The sequence below is a fragment of the Cervus canadensis genome, chromosome 8, assembly GCF_019320065.1.
Source record: "Cervus canadensis isolate Bull #8, Minnesota chromosome 8, ASM1932006v1, whole genome shotgun sequence".
In the NCBI taxonomy this organism is placed as follows: Eukaryota; Metazoa; Chordata; class Mammalia; order Artiodactyla; family Cervidae; genus Cervus; species Cervus canadensis.
In genome coordinates this window covers 77,701,899-77,726,000 of record NC_057393.1, presented here as the reverse complement: position 1 = coordinate 77,726,000, position 24,102 = coordinate 77,701,899, and the positions used below count along the sequence as shown (strand labels likewise).

Below are 24,102 nucleotides of genomic sequence, written 5' to 3'. Positions count from 1 at the left end.
CAACCCCATGGACTGCAGCATGCCAGGTTCCCCTGTCCTTCATCATCTCTGCCCTGTCTCCATTTTTAAAAGTCTTATTATTTAAAAATTTAAAAACAGATGTGTAAGTAACGATGCCTGTACATAGTTCTTGACTTCTCCTATCATTTCACATCTACTTTCACTTTCCTATTTCTCAAGCACTTTAGTTCTGTGGTGTGTTTTAGGGGTAAGAAGTGTAACATCTGCAGTTACAAGAGTGTCAAAACTATTATGACTGATTTTTGATAATATATGAGTAGCATAAAGCTTTAAAATAATGTAAGTTTCTTCTGGGTCAAAAACGTAAACTTCCTATGTATTGATTTATATATTTTCGAATAGAATAACCCTAACACCAATGTTAGTCCTTCAAAAGTAAGTCATTAGCTCAATTTTGACACTTACCCATGACATTTCATAATCAGCACAGTTTATGATTTCTAAAGTAAAATAATTTGTTATATATCAATATTATTTTTTAAAAGAAAAAGAAACTACATGTCGTCTTTGTAAATTAACTTTAAAACTCCTTGTAAAACCATACGAGTTATCCTTATTTTATACATATACACACATGTATATTAGGGCTTCCCTGATGGCTCAGCAGTAAAGAATCTGCCTGCAGTACAAAAGATGAAGGAGACGTGGGTTCAATCCCTGGGTAGAAAAATCCCCTAGAGGAGGAAATGAAAACTCACTCCAGCATTCTTGCCTGGAGAATCCCGTGGACAGAGGAGTCTGGCGGGCTACAGTCCATAGGGTCACAGAGTCAAACACAACTGACAGTCTGAGCACACACGTGCATATATATATATATATTTCTATATCTACAATTCTGTATGCCTTTTCCACAATATTAAATAGCTACAAAAGAGAATTAACTCCAAACAAGAATTTCAGTACAGCTGTAAATCCGGTTGTTATGACCTTAATCAGATTGTCTCAGTAGTCAAGGGAGGACTAAGACACTTCATGCGTGCGTGCATGTCGCTTCAGTTGTATCTGACTCTTTGTGACCCTCTGGACTGTAGCCTGCCAGGGCTCCTCTACCCGTGAATTCTCCAAACAAGAATACTGGAGTGAGTTGCCATGCCCTTCTCCAGGGGATTTTCCCAACCCAGGGATTGAATCCAGGACTCTTGTGTCTCCTGCACTGGCAAGCAGGTTCTTCAACACAAGCACCACCTGGGAAGTCCAAGCTACTTTATACTCCTGGCATATTAATGAAGAAAAAAATGAGGATTTAAATGAGGATTTAAAAATCAAGGTATCTGTTAAAAGTTTACTCTTTAAAAATCAGTGCTAGGGGACTTCCCTGATAGTCTAGTGATTAGGACTTCATCTTCCAATGCAAAGGATCTGAGTTCAATTCCTGGTCAGGAGCTAAGATTCCACATGCCTTGCAGCCAAAAAACCAAAACATAAAACAGAAGAATATTGTAACAAACTCAACAGACTTTAAAAATGGTCCTTATTAAAAAAAAATCTTAAAAGAAATCAATGCTATCAGCCAAAAAAGTAGAAACAACCCAAATAACCAACAACTGATAATAAATAAAATGTGGTATATCTACACAATGGAATTTTTCATTTATTATAAATTGTATTTAGCTTTTGGTCTCCAAGTTAACTGAGGAGGCAGGTTGTTTTATTCTTTCATTAAAAAAAATCATTTTATTGAAGTATTGTTGATTTACAATGAAGTGTTTCTGTTGTACAATGAAGTATTTCTGTATATATGTAATCCTTTTTCATACTCTTTGCCATTATTGTTATTACAGGGTATTGAACATAGTTCCCTATGCTATACAATAGGACCTTGTTGTTTACCATCCTGTGCACAATAGTTTGCATCAGATAGTCCCAAACTCCCAATCCATCCCTTCCCCACCTCTACCCTTGGCAACACAAGTTCTCCATTTCTGTGAGTCTATTTCCGTACACAATGATATTATTCAGCAATAGAAGGGAATGAAGTATTACACATGCTACAACATGTATGAACCTTAAAAACACTGTACTAAGTACTAAGGGAAAGCAGCCAATCACCAAAGACTACCTATTACATGGTTCCCATTTCTATGAATCTTCCAGAACAGGCAAGTCTACAGAAAGTAGGTGAGCCATCGCCTAGGGCTGAAAGAGTTTGGAGAAAAAGAGAAATGACTGCTGACAGGTATAAGGTTTCTTTTGGGGGCTGTTGAACATATTTTAGAATTGACTACAGTGATAGTTGTACATGTCTGTGAATACACTGAAAACCATCAAATTGTACACTTTAAATAGCTGAATTATAAGGTTTGTGAGTTATGTTTTAATAAAGCTGTCAAAAAATTAATGCAAACCCCAGCTGAATATATTTATCAAAATTCATCATATTGTATACTTAGACCTGTTGGATTTTACTGTATATAAAGTATACCTCAGTAAAGTTGACTTTATAAAGAAAAATTATTAATGCTATAAACACACATACAGTTCCAATGACTGCTCTATGACCTGATTTGGAGATAAAATCAACAATATCTGTTTAACGTCTTTCATAAATGTGAGGTTCCCTCCCCTCCCACACACCTCCCAACACACACACCCAGATTTCTCCAGTCCATGATTCTTTCATGTAACTTAACTAATGCAGACACAGTCACTTCCTAAGTCAGAGCATCAAGTGCACTCCTGATCACACCCAGATTTCTAACCTAGGAACAGGTTTAAACAAGGGCAACAAAATCAGGAGATTATGCTTTGCTTATTCTATTTGCATTGTAGCTCCTCAAATAAAGCAGTAACAAAGCTCCAGTTCAAGTGCAGGAATGACTACACATCATAAAAGAAGAATCTAAGCAATGAAAATAAAATGTAAGTTCAGGGCTTCTAAAGTAAACGTCAGTGATCTCTGGCTGCTTTGTGTACGTATAGAAGAATGTACAGAAAATGATAAGCAGCAAGTTAATACTTTAAGTTGTTTGATAGCTTCCTTGTTTTCCTCTTAGTTTCACCATAAAGACAGGGTAGAGAGGAAGAGAGGTTTTGCTAGTATCTGGTTCCACAAAGGAAGGAACTGAGTTAAGGTCATGAGCTTTATTCAGTTCAGCTCAGTCGCTCAGTAGTGTTCAGCTCTTTCGACACCACAGACTGCAGCATGCCAGACTTCCCTGTCCATCACCAACTCCTGGAGCCTGCTCAAACTCAAGTCCTTCGCATCGGTGCTGTCATCCATGATGCCACACATGAGCTTTGTTATCACATGTATATCTGGTTCTGATACAGTCTACACTACTTACCATATGTTTTTGAGCTAAGTACTTAATGTCTGTGAGCCTCAGTTTTCCCCATCTGTAAAATGCTGAAGCTGAAGCTCCAATACTTTGGCCACCTGATTCGAAGAACTGACTCATTTGAAAAGACCCTGATGGTGGGAAAGACTGAAGGCAGGAGGAGAAGGGGACGACAGAGGATGAGATGGCTGGATGGCATCATTGACTCAATGGATATGAGTTTGAGCAAACTCTGGGAGTTGGTGATGGACAGGGAGGCCTGGCGTGCTGTAGTCCATGGGGTCGCAAAGAGTCAGACGTGACTGAGTGACTGAACTGAAAATGGTAAATTATGAATTTAAAGTACAAAGTTCACTTATATGCGGAATGTTAAAAAAGAGTACAAATGAACTTATCCACAAAACAGAAATAGAGCTACAGATGTGGAAAATAAATTTAAGGTTACAGGGGAGAAGAGGGGAAGGGATGAATTGGGAGATTGGATTGACATATAGACAATATTATATATAAAACAGATAAAAAGTAAGGACCTATTGTATAGCACAGGGAACTCTACTCAGTACTCTGTAATAGCCTAAATAGGAACAGTATGTAAAAAAAGAGTAGCTATATGTATAACTGATTCACTTTGCTGAACACCTGAAACTAACACAACATTGTAAATCAACTATACGCCAATAAAAAAATTTTTAAGTTCAAATCTCAGTGCCTGGCACACAATAACACATTTTACTAAATATTAGCTATGATTTTATACCTATAAAGCATTTCTGGGGACTTAATAGCCACTTTCTCAGTTACTCACACCAGAATTCAAGATCAACTAGTTACTGAATCATTTCTCACTCTAGGGCTTCTAAGACTTTTTGATCTTTACTTATTTCTTAATCTTTAGTTATTTTTTTAATACTAAGAACATTTAAACCAAGATCTGCATACTGGCAGGTTGCATCTGGAATGATTCAAAACTGTGTTTACTACTGTTAAAACTTGATTTGGTTTCAAGTTTAGGAATTCCAGAATTTGCATTTTTAAAAAGTCACCCTATGAAAAAAAAAAATAAAATAAATAAATAAATAAATAAAAAGTCACCCTATGGAGAATTCCCAGGCAGTCCGGTGGTTAGGTCTCAGAGCTTTCAATGCGATGGCCCCAGTTTCAATTCCTGGGCAGGGAACCAAGATCCTGCAAGCCTTGCAGTGCAGCCAAAAAAAAAAAAATCACCCAACGATTCTAATACAGGTCATCCACAGATACACTCTGAAAACTGCTGCCCAACCAAAGTGATTCTCGACCATGACTGCACTAGAATCATCTGGGCAGCTTTTAAATATCCCCGATGCCAGGTCCCACCACCAGCCTGCTCTGGGGTAGAGCCTAACACTCCCAGCCACTCTAACGTGTAGCTAGGCTGAGCATCACTGTCCTAGAGGATACAGCACGTTCTGACCAACCGTCCCATCTTCCATCCCAGTGGAGGAAAGACACAGGTGAGGAAGACAGAGGAGAAGACGAGCAGTTGGTGATAGTGAACCAAGCAAGTGGAAACTGCCTGGAGCCCACCACCCCAGTGCAGCAGCCAGCACTTGGCTGTCTTTTGACTCTACTCTGTCATTTACCCTGTCAAAGACAAAGTTTACTCAGCCCCACACCTAAATCTCCACTGATCATCACATCTACATTGGTTTCAAATAGAAACAAAAGCAAAAATTCTTACAGCAGTGATAACCATGGCAAAAGTTAAGTTTCTTGATTTTCTATAAATGCTTGCAGAAAAAATGCAGAAGAGGATCACTGTCTATAATACAAAATTTAAAAGATGATTACATCCATCTATCTGCTTTTTTAATGAAAAGAGGAGAAAGTGGTATAAGAAAGTATATCAAACAATGCAAAAAATAAATAAACACCTCTACCATGCTAATGCACCTAAGTGACTTAAAGGGTACAGAAAAGTCAGCATCTCTCTCCAAAGAATCAAAAGTTTACCAAACAAGACAGCAGAATAATTGGACCATCTCAGGACAGCATGACTTTTATTTTTCTAAAGCCCCCTGGAGTGTAGAAGGAGGAAAAAAAAGGAATGGATGGCTGCCTGCTCCCTCTTCACTTCTGACAATCTGGCACTGTCCCCACTGGTGGTGGCAACGCTATTAACCCCACCCTTTGATGTGGCAAGTGCCCAAAATCTGTTGGCTGGTTTCTGGCCAGAGAATGAGCAATTTCACCCTGACGGCTCCAGAGAAGGCAAATACACACACTGCCAGACAGAAGAGAGAAAAATCTTTTCCCAACTCTCCCACTGTCCCAGATGGCCAAGTCCCAGAGGATGAACTGCCTCTAGAGCATCACTTCACCACCCATAATGCCACCCTGCTGCTGCACAGCAGTGCAGGTAAAGACCTGGGAGGAGCAGCTTCAAGAATCTCCAGGCAGGGGCTTCCCTGGTGGCCCAGTGGTAAAGAATCCACCTGCCAATGCAGGAGACACGGGTTCAATCCCTGATCCGGGAAGATCCCACATGCCATGGAGCAACTAAGCCTATGCATCACAACTATTGAGCCTGTGCTCTAGAGCCTGGGAGCTGAAACTACTGAGCCTTTGTGCCCCAACTGTTGAAGCCCATGTGCCTAGAGCCCATGCTCTGCAACAAGAGAAGCCACAACAATGAGAAGCTCAAGCACCACAACAAAGATCCAGTGCAGCCAAAAAATAAATAAGTGTGTGTGTGTGCGCATGTGTGCATGCTCAGTCATGTACAAGCTCTTTGTGACCCCATGGACCAATACATAAACAAAAATTAAAATAGATATATATGTATAATTGAATCACTTTGCTGTACAACAGAAAGGAACACAACATTGTATATCACCAATACTTCAATAAAATAAACTTTTTTTTAAAAAAGGGAAGAGAGAAGTCTCAGTGAGGAAAGACCCCAGTGACAATGATGGTCTGCTCTTAGGTCCCAAAGAGCCATCAGGTCACCCACAGCCCAAAGAAGACAAAACAAAGAGGCCCTGAAGTACAAGAGAGGCTTACTTTCATTCCTTTCTTTCATTTCCTTCCTTCCTTCCTTTTCCGCTCAACTCAGGGAGCTATGCAGCTTATGCACACCTCTTTGCTGTGTGTTACTCCACAGTTTCCAGGGTACTTGTTGGTAGAATGGAGGTGAAGATGAATCCTCAAAGTTGACAAGACAAAATCAATTCCTGTGTCTCCTGAGCACCACGGGAAGTCAAGTTTGCCTTGACAGTCTTCATACCCCAGTTTTCTACTCTTCCCCAGTTCAAAGATACCCCTTCGTGACTTCAAATATACCAAAGATCTTGAGGATACCCTGGTTGTTCAGTGGTGAGGATTCCATACTTTCATTGCCAAGGTTGAGGGTTCAGTTCCTAGTCAAGGAACTAACATCCCGAAAGCCGTGAGGTGTGACCATAAAGATATCTAAGATCTTGTTTGGGTCCTTTGCTTTTTTGATGCTCTTTGGGCATCAAAAAAGCAAAGGACCCAATTTCAAGGTTGCAGCTCCACACAAGCATGTTTCTAATCATTAAAGCATCTACTTTTCAGGGGATTTCAAACCTGGCTGTGGCTCAGACAGTAAAGAATCTGCTTGCAATGCAGGAGACCAGGGTTTGATCCCTGGGTCAGGAGGATCTCCTGGAGAAGGGAATGGCTACCCACTCCAGTATTCTTGCCTGGAGAATCTCAAGAACAGAGGAGCCTGGTGGGCTACAGTCCATGGGGTCGCAAAGAGTTGGATACAACTGAGCAACTAACACTTTTCATTTCAAACCTGGCTGTACCATAGGGGCTTAAAAAGGACCAATGTCTGAGACTTCTCTAGACACATGAAAACAGGATCTCTGGGCTTGAGGCCAAATTGCTAAAGGGCTCCAGGTGATCTCAATGTGAAGCTTCTAACAGAAAGGAGTGGACCACTGCACTAGCTTACATAATTGCTCCTCTTGCCGGACAAGCCTAAATTGAAAGACTTGACTGATTTTAGTTATTTAAACTGATCTAACACTTTCTATGTATCAGACACAGTGCCAGGATTTTCAAATGTTATCTTTTTAATCTACATAAGATAAATTAGAAAAGTATTAATAACCCTCCTTCTACCTCCAAAGTCCACAGAATTTTTGCTAGATTCTACTTAAGGCTCTCTCTCTCCATTTAACCCTAGGATTTATCACCTAATGGAGGTTCATAAATTGTTCATAGGTTTGCATTCTTTTACTTTGGTAAGTTATCTTAAACTTTTTTTAAATGGATACTCTTTACACAACTGGACATGCTAGCATCCTTCAAGGGCTTATAGTGGACAAATTAATGTCTACATAATGATAATGATAGCTTGACCATTTCAAGACCTTTGAGAATAATACACAGAATACTGTGGTCTTCAGATCTCCTTTGGCCCTAAGTCCTAAAAGTCTTTACCAAAGACATTTCTATTTATTTCATAGAAGTCTTTTAACGTTCTTGCAGCACACACACACACAACTGCTAAACACAACCAGGATCCATCATTATTCCTATGTTCCCATTCTACGTGGCTTGTGCCTCTGTTGTTTTTTTTTTTTTTTTTTGCTGGTCTGCATTATAATTAGCCATTACTTGTCTTTCCCTTCACTACACTGAAAATTCCTTGGGGTCAAGGCATACCATATGTTCTTTATGTTCCTTCCACATCTCTGCATATAGTAGGCACTGAATAAATGTTTGCTAATGTTAATAGAAAAAGATATTAAGCTGTAGTTCAGGGAGCAATGTAAAGTAGCTAGCAGGCTAGAGGGGTGTGGTCCAAACTCTCTAGTGCATCATCAGTCGTCAAATCAATTGCACACTGTGAGCAGCAGTGTTTAAAAAAACTGAAATTTAGACTAGAATAAAATTGATTAAAGTAGCAAATATAAGTCCTCCTGCACACTGCTAAGGGCTGAGCACTACTTTGAGAGACTTGGCTTCAGTGTTTACATGTGTGCCTGTGTTTGCTGGCAGGGTCAGGCTGTAAAATAAATCTCACTATGGGTCACAGTCAAAAACACTGAAAGCCCCTAGTCTAGAAGGGTCCATGTTCAACCTGGGTACATAGTTGAGGTTAGACCACAATTAACAGCAGAGCATTAGCCATGTGAATTTAAGCAAGTTAAAAAACCTCAGTTTCTTCAACTATAAAATGAAAATAGGATAGGAAGAACTCCTTTGTCTTAGAACTTTATGAGGAACACACGAAATAATCTCTATGAAATACTAGGTGTTGATATCTGGCATACAGCAAATGTTTACCAATACTGTTACTGTTGTGGCATGTTCTAAAGGTTTTCTTAGAAAAACTTGAAATGAGTACCTCCCTCCCTCCCTCCACTTTCTCATTTCCTAATCATTCCTCAACTCAATGTTTTCTGGCTTCGATGCATCCAGACAAGAAAAATGTCCTTACTGTGTTCTTTAACTTCTCAGTGCAAAAGAAAATCAAAGATGATCATTCCTGCCCTCATGGAGATTCAAGCCAGGCATCAATAAACAGTGTGATCCAAAAATTATAAATAGGGTTTCCCTGGTGGCTCAGTGGTATAGAAGCCACCTGCCAATGCAGGAGACACAGGTTCAATTCCTGATCTGGGAAGATCCCACATTCCGTGGAACAACTAATCCTGTGTGCCGTAACTATTGAGCCTGTGCTCTAGAGCCTGGGAGCTGGAGCTACTGAAGCCCATGTGCCCTACGGCTTGCACTCTGCAACGAGAGAAGCCAGCACAACGAGAAGCCCGCACACCACAACTAGAGAGTAGCCCCTGCTCTCTGCATAGTTGCAGAGAAAAGCCCATGCAGCAACAAAGACTCAGCACAACCAAAATAAATAAATAAAATGTTTTAAGTTAATTATAAAAAATAAAAACTGGTTTTACAAATCCGTATTTTGTTCATATGACATTCGGTGTTTAGATCTTTCAATGCCCTGCTAGCTACCTGATTCTTTCTATTTTCTCTAAAGATTTGCAACAATTCAGCCCCAACTACCTCTGCAGGATTACCAAAACCTGGACTCCCCAAACCACTGTCACAATTCATCCCTTAAGCCATGCTCCTCTCCTTCTGAATGCCTTAGACTCTTCACTCCCCACCAGCTGCGGGGAGGCTGTAATCCTTTCTGCAACTCCTGCTTCAAGTTGTTGTTCAGTCACTCAGGCGTGTCTAACTCTTTGTGACCCCATGGACTGCAGCACATCAGGCTTCCCTGCCCTTCACCATCTCCCAGAGTTTGCCCAAACTCATGTCCATTGAGTCAATGATGCCATCCAACCATCTCGTCCTCTGTCATCCCCTTCTCCTGCCTTTAATCTTTCCCAGCATCAGGGTATTTTCCAATGAGTCAGCTCTTCACATCAGGTGGCCAAAGTATTGGAGTTTCGGTTTCAGCATCAGTCCTTCCAATGAATATTCAGGACTGATTTCCTTTATTGACTGGTTGAATCTCCTTGTAGTCCAAGGGACTCTCAAGAGTCTTGTCCAATACCATGGTTCAAAAGCATCAATTCTTGACTTAGCCTAAACGTCTCCTCTTATTTGATGCCATCCAAACCCTTCAACAGTTAGTCATTCCTTCTCGAAGGTCTCACAATAATTTGGGCAATCTTGTTCTTACAACATTTATCACAATATGTTATTATTCATTAAGATATCTAACCAACAAGATTATCCTGCATCCCCAGCACTAAGAATTGTGCTTGGCACATAGTAAAGGCTCAACAGGTCTTTATGAAATGAATGAATAAATGAATGCATAGAAAGCCTACTGACCTAAATCTCCTGTATATCAAAATGATTAACCATATAGTTTTCATTCAACAGAAAGAACTGAGTACATTTGGGAGGTATTTGTGTATTTGGAAGAAAATGAATGCATCTGGAAGGTGCTGTGGACCGAAGGTGGATGTGGTTCCTTCCTCCAAAGGGCTTAGAGCCTGCCTCCATCATTAAACCTGAAAGGCTAGCCAAATACATGGGTAAACATAAAGTTAGCTTTTTTAAATGAGAGTTGTTACCAGTATAAGATCAGATGGTATGTCTTAAATGATCAGATAATTACCTGATTCTTTCAGGTTTGTTTTAAATGTTAAATATCCAGGGCTGGCTGACAAACTCCCATAGGTGCCAGGGAGGGTCGACCCCCCACTGGAGCAGGGACAAGGACAAAGTGTGGCCCAGAACTGTCACCGAGAGCCTTCCACTGGTCCTCTCTGTCAGCTTGGTTACAGTGAGGTCTGTGATTTCTCTGAAAACGCCATGTTTCTTTTATGTACTCAGATGCTTCCTTCCTGTTGTCAATATCTGCTCTGAGCTTTACAGGTAGAGGCAGGCCCACCTGTTTGTAAAATAGCTCATTAGCATAAAGCAAAGAACACATCTTACCTCGTCACATTCATGAAACTCTGCTTTAAAAATATTATATTACAGAATTTAACTGTAGTGTTCCCCCAGGAACGAGTTATTCAAAAGAACTGGAGGTTGGAATCACGTGCAAGTCCACTACTTTTGTTCTCATTTTTATTTTTTTGTATTCACATAAATATACTTTAAAAAAAAAAACTTAACTTCTATATTAACACATAAGAGCCAAACTCTTAACTTATTCACCTTGTTGCAATTGAAGAACATCCCCAGATTAAAGAGACAGACTACAGGGCAAAATCTTGCTCAGGTAAAGATGATGATTTGTCTAAGCACTGTAAGATAAACTTATTGGGAATTCCCTGGCGATCCAGTGGTTTGGACTTCAAGCTTCCAAGGCCAGGGGTCTGGGTTCCACCACTAATCAGGGAACTAAGATCCTGCAAGCTGAGTATCATGGCAAAAAATAAATAAAGCAAACAAAAAATTAAGCTTATAAATACACCTTGTTCAGGTGGAAACAAGGATCTATTTTCCAGCTGTCATTATCTTCTTACGTTTGAGTGAGAAGGAAGAACAGGAAGGGAAATATTTAGAGAACAGTTCTGGGTCCTGGAATTAAACCTAACTAACTGTCCCTGAAAGGGATAATTAACACAAGCAATTAACTGCCGGGGCCTCTGAATTATGTCAACAGCATGACCATCGATAAAGAGCATTCATTGATTTTAAAGGCCTTATAAATCTATCATGGTCCAGCACTCACCAAAGAGATCTTCCAAAGCTATCATGCTTTAGATCCGGTGAGTGCTGGAATATGTGTCAGTGAAGAACTGGGTTAGAGATCAGATGGACTGAGGGCAGGATCATGGAAGTCTGAAGCCAGAAGAAAGCTTGGAAGTCATCTAGCAAATTAGCGGCAAAAAAGCCAAATCTGATCTCTAGAGGTGTTTTGTTTGGCCTGCCCAATTCTTATTTTCTTTTATTTTTAGCCATGTTGAATGAATTGCCAATGTTTTCCCATCAAAATCTGAATTTCCGGATTCTCTTGAAGATCTGGCAACACAGGGCTCTTGTTCTTACGTAATAACTGGCTGGAACTGAGTAGCTCTAGCCCTCGTGAATGGGCATGTTTTCCCCAGCTCCTTCCACTCCCTCCTCTCCCTTTCACAGGACCAAGGCTGGCTTGCCTTGGAGTTTTACCTGTGCTCTCCCCACCTCCCACCCCAGTCTGCTGCTCCATGAGGCCAGTCAGCCCTAGGTGAACCTGGAGAACTTGCTGCCCCCAATCTCAACAATTACTCAATTTCCTCCTCTGTATGAGGAAACTGGGGCTTCCCTGATAGCTCAGCAGGTAAAGAATCCGTCTGCAAGGCAGGAGACCTGGGTTTGATCCCTGGGTTGGGGAGATCCTGTGGAGGAGGGCATGGCAACCCACTCCAGTATTCTTGCCTGGAGAATCCCCATGGACAGAGGAGCCTGGCGGACCATGGTCCATGGAGTCGCAAAGAGTTGGACACGACTGAGTGACTCCGCACGGCACAGCACGAGGAAACTGAGGTTTAGAGATATCTTATTAATGGAGAGACCCATCTCAAGATCCCTTACTGACCCGTCCAGCGAAAGGCCACCTATTTCCAGTCCTGCTCTCAGGAACAGAAGAGGAAATAGAAGAGTTCATAAATCATTCAGTCTGAGAACAAATGAAAAGATAGATCTAGAGATTTAACAGAGTCAATATAAGCAAAGTGAGGACCAGAGATTTAGATGTGAGTTGGTACCATCATTTCATTTGTCACAGGCATTTATCAAGCTTCCTAAGCTACCAAGCTTTTGTTTCAGCTTATCTTAATTCCATACAACCCATATGCCATAAAACTGGGTCCAAGTATTAACAGTAGTGGTGAAGAAATCTCTCATGACGCAGTCTCCAATGGTGTGTCGTTTTGCTCAGTGTTTTGTATAACTTGTACATGATTATATAGAATCCAGTCTTTTGCCTGAATATATACTTTAGCATGTCATCTACAAACTAGTAGATTTGCTATATAATTTTTAGAGTAAAAACTCTGAAGACACACGGTAATATATATGGGATGCTGAAATACCAAAATATATGGTGCATGTAGGGGATTTACTGGGAAGAGTGAAAAGAATATATGAAATTGATGCTCTTCCAGGGAATCTGGGAGGCCTAGTCTTTGTATTTAAGGCTGTCAGATTCACTAAAGTTTTCCTCATCTCATATCCCATCTCTTCTCAAAGAGCTTAAGAGTTTCTTTTGAGTGGGTCATAAAAGCACAAGATCATATAATAGTTTGAAGATAAGGCTTCCTTGGTGGCTAAGAGGTAAAGAATCTGCCTGCCAATGCAGGAGACACAGGTTTGATCCCTGATCCTGGAAGATCTCACATGCTTCGGAGCAACTAAGCCCATGCACCACAACTATTGAGCCTGTACTCTAGAGCCTGGGAAGCCGCAACTGCTGAAGCCCCTGTTGCCCATTTCTCTGCAATAAGGAAAAAAAAAAAAGCCACCACAATGAGAAGCCTGCACGAGAGAGTAGCCCCTGCTTGCTGCAACTAGAGAAAGCCCACACAGCAATGAAGACCCAGCACAGCCAAAAATAGACTGATTAATTTAAGAAACAAGTTTGAAGATGTGTTAAAACACTGAAATACGGGTCATCACTGAACCTATAAAGTAAATATAATCAGATAATGTACAGTACGGTGACTATAACATACTGAGGTATATGTTTGAAAGTCACCAAAAGAGTAGATTTTAAAAGTTCTCATTGTTTTGTGTGTGTGTTAGTGTCCGACTCTTTGCAACCCTACGGACTGTAGGCCACCAGGCTTCTCTGTCCATGGGATTCTCCAGGCAATAATACTGGAGTGGATTGCCGTTCCCTTCTCCAGAGGATCTTTCTGACCCAGGGATCAAACTCTGGTCTCCTGCTTTGCAGGCAGATTCTTTACCATTTGAGCTACAGGGAAATCCTAAAGTTCTCATCAGACACATGAAAAAATTAGAACTATGGTGGTGCATGTTAATTAAACTTACTGAGTCACCATTTTGTAGTATATATATATATATTTAGAATCATCATGTTGTACACCTAAAAGTAATATTTTATGTGGCAATTATATAAATTAAAAAATAAAATTAAAATGATAGAAATGAAGATGCAAAGGAAAAATAGAGAAAAACTTCTCCTACAGGTAGCAGGCCCAAATTCTAATTACTGTGAATAACAGTTATCATATATTATGCCCCTGCCCAAAGAATGGGCTATCAAGACAAACTTCCTGGGTTCAATACCTGGTTCTACCACTTACTTAGTTGAGTGACCTTATTAAAATTTTCAAGATCAAGAGATCAAGGTGACTTCCCTGGTGGTTAAGTGGTTAAGACTCTGTACTTCCAATGCCAGGGGCTTGTCTGATCCCTGGTCAGGGAACTAAGATCCCACATGCTGTGCAATGAGGCCAAAAAGAAATTCTCAGAATAAGTTTAAAATTATGCCTCCGTAGATAAAAGAAGGTATGTAGCTCACTTAGTATGTCATGTTTAATAAAGATTAATAATAATTATTATTATTGTCAATAACTGAAACAGTGAACAGAAAGTGACTTTACTCTGCATATTGACCCAGGAAAGTGGGGGTATTTTCCTATCCAAAGTTTTAATCAAATTAAAAGTTGTATCCTAAGATTGCAAATTCAGGGGAAATAATTGTTGGATTTGAATAAAGCATTGAAATCTACTTGAAAACACATTACTCTTTCACATTTATAGAAAGTAAATGCTATTAAGATCTTATTCATTTGCTTATTAGGGGAAGCTCACAAAATTGTACTTCAAGGAATAAACTACAGTGAAGGATGTTAACACTGTTGGTATAAATACAATAATAATGTTCAATCACACTTTAATTTCTTAGCATGGCTTGTCATCTCCATAATCTAGCCCCGTCCTACCTTCCAGTCTTATCTATCTTAAATTCCAGACTCCAGCCACTCCAAACTGTTCTGCTACCTTTGAACACACCAGACTTGCACACCTCCATGCAACACGCTTGTTCCAGCAGCCGTCTTTTGCATCAAGGAAATCCTCTTCCTTCTTCAAGTCTCAGCTCAGATGCTACACCCACCACGTAACTTTTCTCATTTCTTAACCTTGAATGAACCTCTCTGCCATTCAATTGTACACTATTGATGTCACTGCCATATGATTACATTTTTACTATCATGTATTCTAGATATTTATAAACATGCCTATTTTCCCCACCAGACTAAACGCTTTGAAGGCAGGGGTCATGTATTCTTTCCTTGAACTCAGTTTTAAGTCCCTCTTCAATCTGATTATCTGCAGGGAATACTCGGATGTCTACAAAGAACCTCCCAAAGAAAAGGCCAACTAGCTCAAAATATATGCATTCTTGCCAACTTTAATTAAAATTAAAGTCATTAGGTGATACTCTCTTGTAAAGCAATAATTAAACAAGCAAGACATTGTTTCTTTTGTACCTACCCACGGGCTTTCTATACCCAACTGCATTGTATGAAGTAAGTTCAAGTAATGACTCGCTCAAGACTAAAAAAATTGCAGGCTCAAAAGATCAGGTGAGAAAATAAAGCTTCAAAAGCTAACTACATCTAATTGTCATTCTCTTGCTCTAGTTTCATGACTAGAACCACACCCAAAGCACCAAGATCTGCCTTGATACAGATTCAGACACCAGTTAATGCACATACCACCATCTTTTCAGAGACTCAGTCAGAAATTAGAGAAGACTTCCCAGTGTCCTGATCTACCTCTGCATATCTTTTCTCTGCATATCTTTTCTCTTTTCCTATAGCATCCCACAGAGAAAAAGTGTCCTTGTTACCCCTCTTGCCTACACACAAAAGAGAAGAGACAGAGAAGTGTGTTCTTAGGCAGTCAGCGCTGCTACAAGTATGAGTTATTGCAAATTTGCAGGTTAAGCTATTTTATAATGTAATTTCCACTTCCTAGGGCCTAAAAAGAAATAAATTTATTTCTAGCAATGATACGGATAACCCTGTTATCTGGATCCACAAGGTATTTAAAAGAAGGTGTAATCCTATAAATGAATAATTGGTGCTTTCACTTCAGAATCTTGTCTAGCTTCCTCAGTCCTCTGCCTGAACCAGCCAGAACAATTTCTCACAGCTGAAACCAACTCAAATCTGAGAAACTGTTAGGACATACCAAATTAACAGGATTTGCTGGAACAACTGAAAATCCTACTCGGCGGGGAAGGGGAGGAACTCACCTGCAACCTGAGCCACTATCCTGGTAATTCAAGATTTAAAAAAATACATCCAAACTAACTGTGACCCAAGACACTGATCCAAAAACACAAGATATTAAATAACTTACTGTGTAAGTAGTATGCCTATTTAGTGTAAATCCTACCTAACCTCCAGGATATATTGATTGCTTTAGGCTGGATTAGACATGGCAACCTGGGAAGCATTGATCTACTTATGATGACGAAGTTTTTATGCGTTTATCATTTCTTTCCGAACCCTCTAGGAGCTCCTGAAGCTAGAGGTGGTTACCTAGAGTGAGCCACAGATGGAGCGTGAAGCACCAAGTCCTCGCAAGTTCCGGCTCTGTGTCCAGGCGGCCGAGGCGCCCGTGCCTCCTGCGCTCGCCCGAGCTGACCCCGCGGTGCTGAAGCTGGCGCCGCGCCTAGAACCCTTGGGCGCCCCAGTGCGACCCTCCCGGGGTCACCTGCGTGCACCAGCTCCCAACCAGGGCACTTGGAGGCCTCATGCCCTCTGGGAAACAGGGGCTCACCTGAGTCGCTTCCCCCCCAACCCCCACCCTGCTCTGCCACCGGCAGTCCCGGCGCAGATCTCTATCCCGAGCTCAATCCGAGGGCACCGTCCTCTCCAGGACCTCCTTTCTCCCTCTCTCTCGTCCACCTCCGTGCACAATACCGCCCTCAGAGCGCTGGGAAAACTGGCCCGCTGCAGAGCAGCACCCCACCAAAGGGTTGGGAGTTGTCACGCGGTGGGCCCGAACACCCCGAAGACACTCTCAGCTCCCCCGCACACACTCCTAACAAGAACCCGGCTCCGAGCTGCTTGGCCGCGGATGACAGCGTCGCCCCCGCCTCCTCTGGCCGCTCGGAAACCGAGGAGTTTCTCGTAGCCTCCGGGAGGCAGACGGGGAACCGCCGACCCCCGGACCCTCCCCGCGAGCTCCAGCTTTTTACCTGGGTACCGGCCGCAGTGAGCGGCGTCTCCGGGGCGCAGCACGGGGCGCACTGCCCGGGCGGGTGGTGCCGGGAGGACAGCGGCCGCCGCTCTCCCCGGCAGCTCCGGGCCTGCTGGGCGGCTATTTATCCGGGGGCTCGGCCCCGGCCCCGGCCCCTGCCGGAGTATTGGGCAATTCGTCCCGCTACAGGCTGCCCCGGGAGCCGCCGCCCTCTGCCCCCGCCGAGCTCCGCGGCAGCGGCGGCGGCGGCCACATGGAGGGAGGGAGCCGGCCCCTCCAGTGGGCTCCACCTTCTCGCCCTCCTTCTCCTTGGGAAGTTATTTCCCGTGCTTTTCCCCCCGGTCTCTCTCTTTTGCGGGGCACCCTGGCCAGTCTGAACCGGTTGTGACTGAGCGGGTGGCTGGGGGAAGGAGGAGGAGGCGGAGGAGATGGAGGTGGGAAAGCGGGCGGTAGGGGCGCTGCTCTTGCTCTCGCGGCTCCCAGCCCGGCCACTCCGGCCGGGCGGAGGGAGGGCACTGTGGGGGCCGCGGCCCGGGCCCGGCCCGGAGCCACGGAGGCCGCGGGAGAGCTGGGCACCGCCGGCCAGGCGCCCCCTCGGTGCGCACACTCGCGCGTCCCCAGGCGCCACTGCGCCCCCGCCGCCCACCGCGTGCTCGCGCCGGCCGGTCCAGGACCGTGCGCACTTGGAGCGAGCCCGAGTGTGGAGATGAGGGCGAGTGCCCGCCCGGTCTCCCAGGCTCCTGGGCCGCTGGGCGCCCTCCTAGCCGGAGTGGCAGCGATCCCAGAGAAACGGGCACCAGAACTTTGACGAGTCGGTGCTCCTGGGCAATGAGGAGTGAGGATGCCAAGTGCTGTCCTTTGTGACAGTTCCAAGGAAAGCGGGGGCGCCCCTGTAGTGCACAAAGTGTGCCGAAGCAGAGAGGCTGCGTCTGAGCACGTTCTGTCTATAAGGCAGGTGCGCTGCACTAAAGATACGCTCCTGTCTTTAGTTAAAAGCTAACAGCCATGGCACTGAGATTTCCACAGTCGCCGCAGCAGACTGGGGCCAGTCCATAGGTAGGTATCTAGTGCTTACCACGTGTGGCAACCTCCTAAAGCGATGTGCAACTTTTGTGTTCCTGTACATATGGGTATTTCTGAGAAGGGACACCATACATTCTACTAGCTTCTCAAAGAGGGCTGTGACCATCCACCACTGAGATGCAAATTTCCTTTATACACTGAACCTCCTCTAGTTCTGACCTAGACAAAGACTCTACACCTTACCAAAGGTTGGTTTCTGAAGTTCAGATGAAGCTGCATAAGCTTCCTCAGCCTCCCTGTTTCATCTTTTCCGCATCAAGGAGTCTATATGAGATGAAATTTCCAACAAAAAAACCTTCGGACCCTGGCCACATTGTTGAGTGTTCTTACAGATAGGAAAATAGTAGTTCATCTATTTGCCTCACACCATTTGTTTCCCTGCAATTTACTGACTTACATTCAGGTCATGGAGAAGAGTGCATGCCTGCATGCTAAGTTGCTTCAGTCCTGTCCTACTCTTTGTGACCCCATGGACTTAGCCCGCCAGGTTCTTCTATCCATGGGAATCTCCAGGCAGGAATACTGGAGTGGGTTGCCATGCCCTCCTCCGGGGGATCGTCCCAACCCAGGGATCGAATCCATGTCTTCTGTGTCTCATGCATTGCAGGCAGATTCTTTATCAGCTGAGCTACCAAGGGAAGCCCCAATGGGAAAGAGAATGACCAGTTATTAGTTAATGGTTAATTATTACTTTGTTTTGTCCTCCTTGGTAGGTCAGCTGGTAAAGAATCTGCTTGCAATGCAGGAGACCCTGGTTTGATTCCTGGGTCAGGAAGATCCCCTGGAAAAGGGATAGGCTACCAACTCCAGTATTCTCGGGCTTCCCTGGTGGCTCAGATGGTAAAGAATCCACCTGCAATGTGGGATGCCTGGGTTTGATTTCTGGGTGGGGAAGATCCCTTGGAGAAGGGAACAGCTACCCACATTGGTATTCTTGCCTGGAGAATTCCCTGGACAGAGGAGCCTGGTGGGCTATAGTCTGTGGGGTCACCATGAGTCAGACATGACTGAGCGACTTTCACTTTAAAGATGAAGAAAAATTAAGGGGGGGAGTGGGGGAGTAACAGTAAGAATAATAGGAAGGTGGTCCCAGAAAGTTTCTGGAAGGAAAAATGGAGAGGTAGTGATGTCAACACCACTGAAAATTTATTTCGAGGAGAGGGGATCCAATAGGGACTTCTCATCATCTTCTATTTTTTGCCTGGTTTGCAACCACACTCAAGTGCATTCACTTTGTAATAATGTGTTGACCTGTACACTGATAATTTTTGTACTTTTCTCTATACATTTCAATAAAAGGTATTTTTAGAAAGTTTTTTCTTTGATTCAAATACCCCCTAACCGCTAGAGCAAATGTCATCTTGACAGTTGGTTGAACCAATCAATGTATTTTGTTGTTGTTAGGCTACCAGGGAAGCGTGACCAATGTGTATGAAATTATATTTGGGGGACAGGGAGACCCTGCTTGAAAAATATTTCTTTGTTCACCAGCTGGCTTCTGAAGTTGCCCTGTCCCTGTTCTCATCTTCACCAAGTTCCCAGATTTCTCTCAGGAGTCAAAAACTTGAATGGCTGAGGGTCCAGACTCATAATGTTGTGAATGAAGTGGGCAGAATGCGGACTGGGAGCACGGAAGCTGGCTCCGGGGGATGGTGGGGGGGGCGGGAGAGGGGAGGAGCAGCCTGGTTTAGGGGATTATTGCCTGGCTGGAATGTGAAAATTGCCACTGATGAAGGTTTATTATTCAGTCATACCTCAGCAGAGCATTTAGACATAGTGGAGAACTCAGAAATCTAGTCCAAACCTGACACTTTACGTATGAATGGAATTTGACCCAGAGAAGCCAGGGATGAGTTCCTGATCAACCCCAGGTCAGAGTGGTGGGGTGGGGACCAGGTCTGGCAGACAGAGATGGTGCTATCACCTTTGCTCCTCAAAGCAATCTCAAGTGGTCAAGTATGTTAACTCCATTTTATGGATGATGTTACTTGCTAAAACTTTCAGTCGGTAAAGACCAAAATGACCTCCTAACCACCCAGAGTTTTTATTCCCAGTGAAGTAAAGATGCAAGATCTGCTTGAGAGGCGAGGGTCAGACAAGTTCAATATTGCTGGCTCTACAGCTCTGTGCAGCCCCTGCCCTTTGAGTCTCTCTTGGGCCTAGAAGTTGATGTGCTTTCAACATGATGGAGTGAGAGAAGAAGGCGGATCATGAAATAAATTAGATTTAAATGAGCCTCCCTTGGGAAGAAAGAGACCTAAGGGAAAGCATTTAAGGAAAAATTGATACAGAGGTGGTATCCTGAAGGAAGGCATTTGTTGTCTTGTGTTGTCCTTATGGAGCATTTGTTAAGAAGTCTGTGGTTGGTGTAAAATTCTAATCTCCCCAGTTCTTAGACTATCTGTTGCCTTAAGCTTTTGGAGGGTAAGATAGAGAAATTAACCTAAAATCAGCCCAGCAAGGAAGCTGGAAATACAAAGGGCAGAGGCAGGCATCAGTGGGTAGGGAATGGTTAGGACAAGTACAGCCCCTGAGAGGCAGGTCCACCGCCTGCCTAGCCGACAGGACTTCCCTTCCCAATTTATGTTAATACATCAGGGCAGGTTTCTTCTCTTTTGTAAGTCTTGTTCATCCCTGTTTATGAATGACAGCACAGCTACATAGGGCTTCCCAGGTAGTGCTAGCGGTAAAGAACCTGCATGCCAATGCAGGAGACGTAAGAGACACAAGGGACATGGGTTCAATACTTGGGTCCGGAAGATCCCCTGGAGGACGGCATGGCAACCCACTTCAGCATTCTTGCCTGGAAAATCCCATGGACAGAGGAGCCTGGCAGGCTACAGTCCATAGGGTCGCAAAGAGTCAGACACGACAGAGCAACTTAGCTCAGCTACATAGACACTACACTTTGACATAAAAATAACACACACACACACAAATAGACGTTAGAGTTTTTTAGCTCAGCAATCTAAGATCATTCTATTAATTCCCTTTCACTCACTCGCCCTTTAACAGGATCTAATCCAATGCTTGATGATCTGGGGTGGAGCTGATGTAATAATAATAGAAATAAAGTGAACAATAAACGTAATGTGCCTGAATCATCCCCAAACCATCCCCCCACCCCAGAGTCTGTAGACAAAAATGTCTTCCACAAAACTGGTCCCTGGTGCCAAAAAGGTTGAGGACTGATGCTCTAACTGATAAAAGATCAGACAAAAGTAGATAGAAGTGAATAAATCCTTCCCCTCATGGCTTATCGAGTTTTACTGAAAAGGACACAATTTCAAATGTCAAAAATTACCTGAAGAACATACTATATCACTTTTTTCTTGCAATCCTCCAGAGTACTGTTTCATCTTTTTCTTGCCTTTTCTTTTATCATTTTATCTGGCTTAAACAATTTTTAATCTTAGAGGAGGGAGGGAAGAGAGGTGAGTACTGTTCTTTAAGTGCCTGGTAATTGCCAAGAACTGTGCTATCTCATTGACTTCTCAAAGCAATCTATTGTAGTCTTGTATCATTATCTTCACTTTGTAGATGAGGAAACTGGAATTCAGAGCTGTTAAGTTACTTGCTGAGTCACTCAGTAGGTAAGCGATGGAGTCGGATTCAAGCTCTGGTCTGGCTGATGGCTAAGCCTGTGCTCTCCCCAATCTACCTTAGAAAAACATGTCAAGGCTTGGATGAGCTAATGGAGGACTGCCTTCTCAATGGTAATAACTCATCTGAGACTCACAATAAACCTAAAAAGGAAGTGCTCTTATTATTACCCTCATTTTGTCAATGATAAAAATGAACTAGAGAGCAGTTAAATAACTTGCCCCCCATCACACAGTTAATGATGGGTAGTACATGTGTGCATCCTCAGTCACTTCAGTCATGTCTGACTCTTTGTGACCCTGTGGACTGTAGCCCACCAGGGTCCTCTGTCCTTGGGATTCTCCAGGCAAGAATACTGGAGTGGGTTGCCATCCCCTCCTTCAGGGAATCTTCGTGACCAGGGATCAAACCCATGTCTCCTGCAGCTCCTGCATTGCAGGTAGATTGTTTACCACTGAGCCACCTGGGAAGCCCAATGATGGGTAGGCTGGGGTTCAAATCCAGGCATCCAAGCTCTGATCCACCACCCTGTTTCATGAATATGGAAATCAGAAATGTAAAATTATACAGAATGTACATGCCTTCTGTGTGTGTGTACATATATATCCACTTTTCACCCTTCTGCCCTGTGTTGCATGGTTTCAAGGCCATAACCAAAAGGAACCTACATTTTTATGCATACCATTTCCAAAACCCTCAGTTTATCTCCAGGTGTTGGACTGACAGCATCTGTGATGTCCTCACTGTCAGTTTGCGTAGCAAAACTATAAACTCCTGAGAGCAGGTACCAGATGTGTCCTGATCATCACTGTTCCCTAGAACACAGTGGCAGCAATAGAACAGAACTTCACTTAATGAGCTCTTGTTGAAGGAAGGAAGGATCGAACAAACAAAGGAACGAATGCATGCTCAAAGTATCGGCAGTTATTTTTGCTATAGCAGATAATTGAAATTTTTCAGTTGCCTTACTCTGCCAAACTCTAGTCTAAGTAATTATTACAATCATCTCATTGAATCTCATGGGGCAACTACTACTTTTTGCTCATTTTATAGTTGGGGAACTAAGGCCCCCTGAGGTCAAGTGAGCTGCCCAAGGTGAGATACCAAAGCAGAGGCAGAGACAGGAGGTAAACACAGGTAGGTAAGTCCAGGATGCATGCTTATAAGGCTAGGCTGGGGCCCCTCACTCTGCTAGTTCACAGCTTACTCTAGCCCAGGATAAAGTATGGTGCTTGGGACATAGTCGACTCTCCATAAAGGTATTAACCAAGAAAAGGAGGAAATTCCCTCATGTTTCCAGGACAGTTTAAGACCCTTTCCCACATTTAAATTCACTCATGAAACCGTGTATCCTACAAATAAACAAGAGGCACCCAGATCGGACAGTGGGCAGTGATTACTGATTCTGGGCTTTAAGTAATAAAAGGAGGATCTAGTGTTACCAATGCCTGGGAGAGCAGAACCTGCAAAGCAGGGATTACCCAGTGGGAGCTGGAATTTGGAAGAGATTCTGTTTTATTGCCAGAGACAGAGAGTCCAGGTGTGTGTAGAGAGAATACTCCCACTTCTGTCTTTGCTTTCAGTTTTCTTGGTGGCATCTACCATTGGCCAAAGCCAGGAAGAAGCCAGGCACTGAGGCAGTCCAGAAAATCCTGCCCACCCAGGGTCAGCCTCCAGGGTACAGAGCAGGGCAAAGAAGGTAGACACTGGGTTGGGCTGGGGAGAGCGGCAGAGGGAGAATGACCAGGACCACCAGGCACTTAACTGAGCTCTGCATCTACCACATGACTGTGACTTTATCATTGCTACTTTGATCAATTTGCCTTAATCTTGTCAGCAATTTAGATTATGGGGAGTTTCCTGCATTTTATGTTGATTCAATGAACTGCAACTTACAAGCCATTTCTTGAATTCTGGAAATGTGCCTCACTTGTTGCTTGTAACATAAATCTCCAAACAGGGACTCCAAGCTATACCATCAATTCTTCTTTGTTCGTTCATCCAAATAATTCTTAAGCATTTATGCTGTGCCAGGCAGTATATGAAAACAAAGAGTCTTGCAATCTAGGGGGGAAGAGCGTCAGATGAACAATCACTGGAATGTGCTAAGTACCTCAGTCGAGGTACTTAGGCTATGTTAAGAGAGCAGAGAGGAGTAAATACTGCTTGAGTTGGGAAGGGGACATTCCAGGACTGAGGGAACATTTACAAAGTCTTAACAGTGTCAAATGCCTGGACTATGGAAATACAATGGATAATTATAAGTGATTCAAGGTCAGAGTACTTATGGGAAGTGGGAGGTAAACAGGAAGAGGCCTTTTGATCATCAGCAACAGCTCCTATCTCTTGGCAGGACAACATAAATGGAGAACTGGGAAGAACTCTGGTGTACTTGGAGATCTAGAGGGCAGGGGCTACACTGCCTCAACAGGAAATGAATGGGCTCTGTCTGTTT

General features: G+C 43.3%; 1 protein-coding gene across 2 annotated transcripts in view; it reads right to left on the bottom strand.

Annotated features, from left to right (window-relative positions):
- SLC16A9 (solute carrier family 16 member 9) overlaps nt 1–17,358 on the bottom strand; it is a 74,348-nt gene extending 56,990 nt beyond the window's left edge. Inside the window, exon 1 of one of the 2 annotated variants that reach the window (XM_043476907.1) lies at nt 16,960–17,358. The gene's annotated coding sequence lies outside the window, so the exon portion shown is untranslated. The remainder of the gene's footprint in view (nt 1–16,959) is intronic. The other variant, XM_043476906.1, reaches the window with a different exon arrangement.
- Between the last annotated feature and the right edge of the window lie 6,744 nt (nt 17,359–24,102).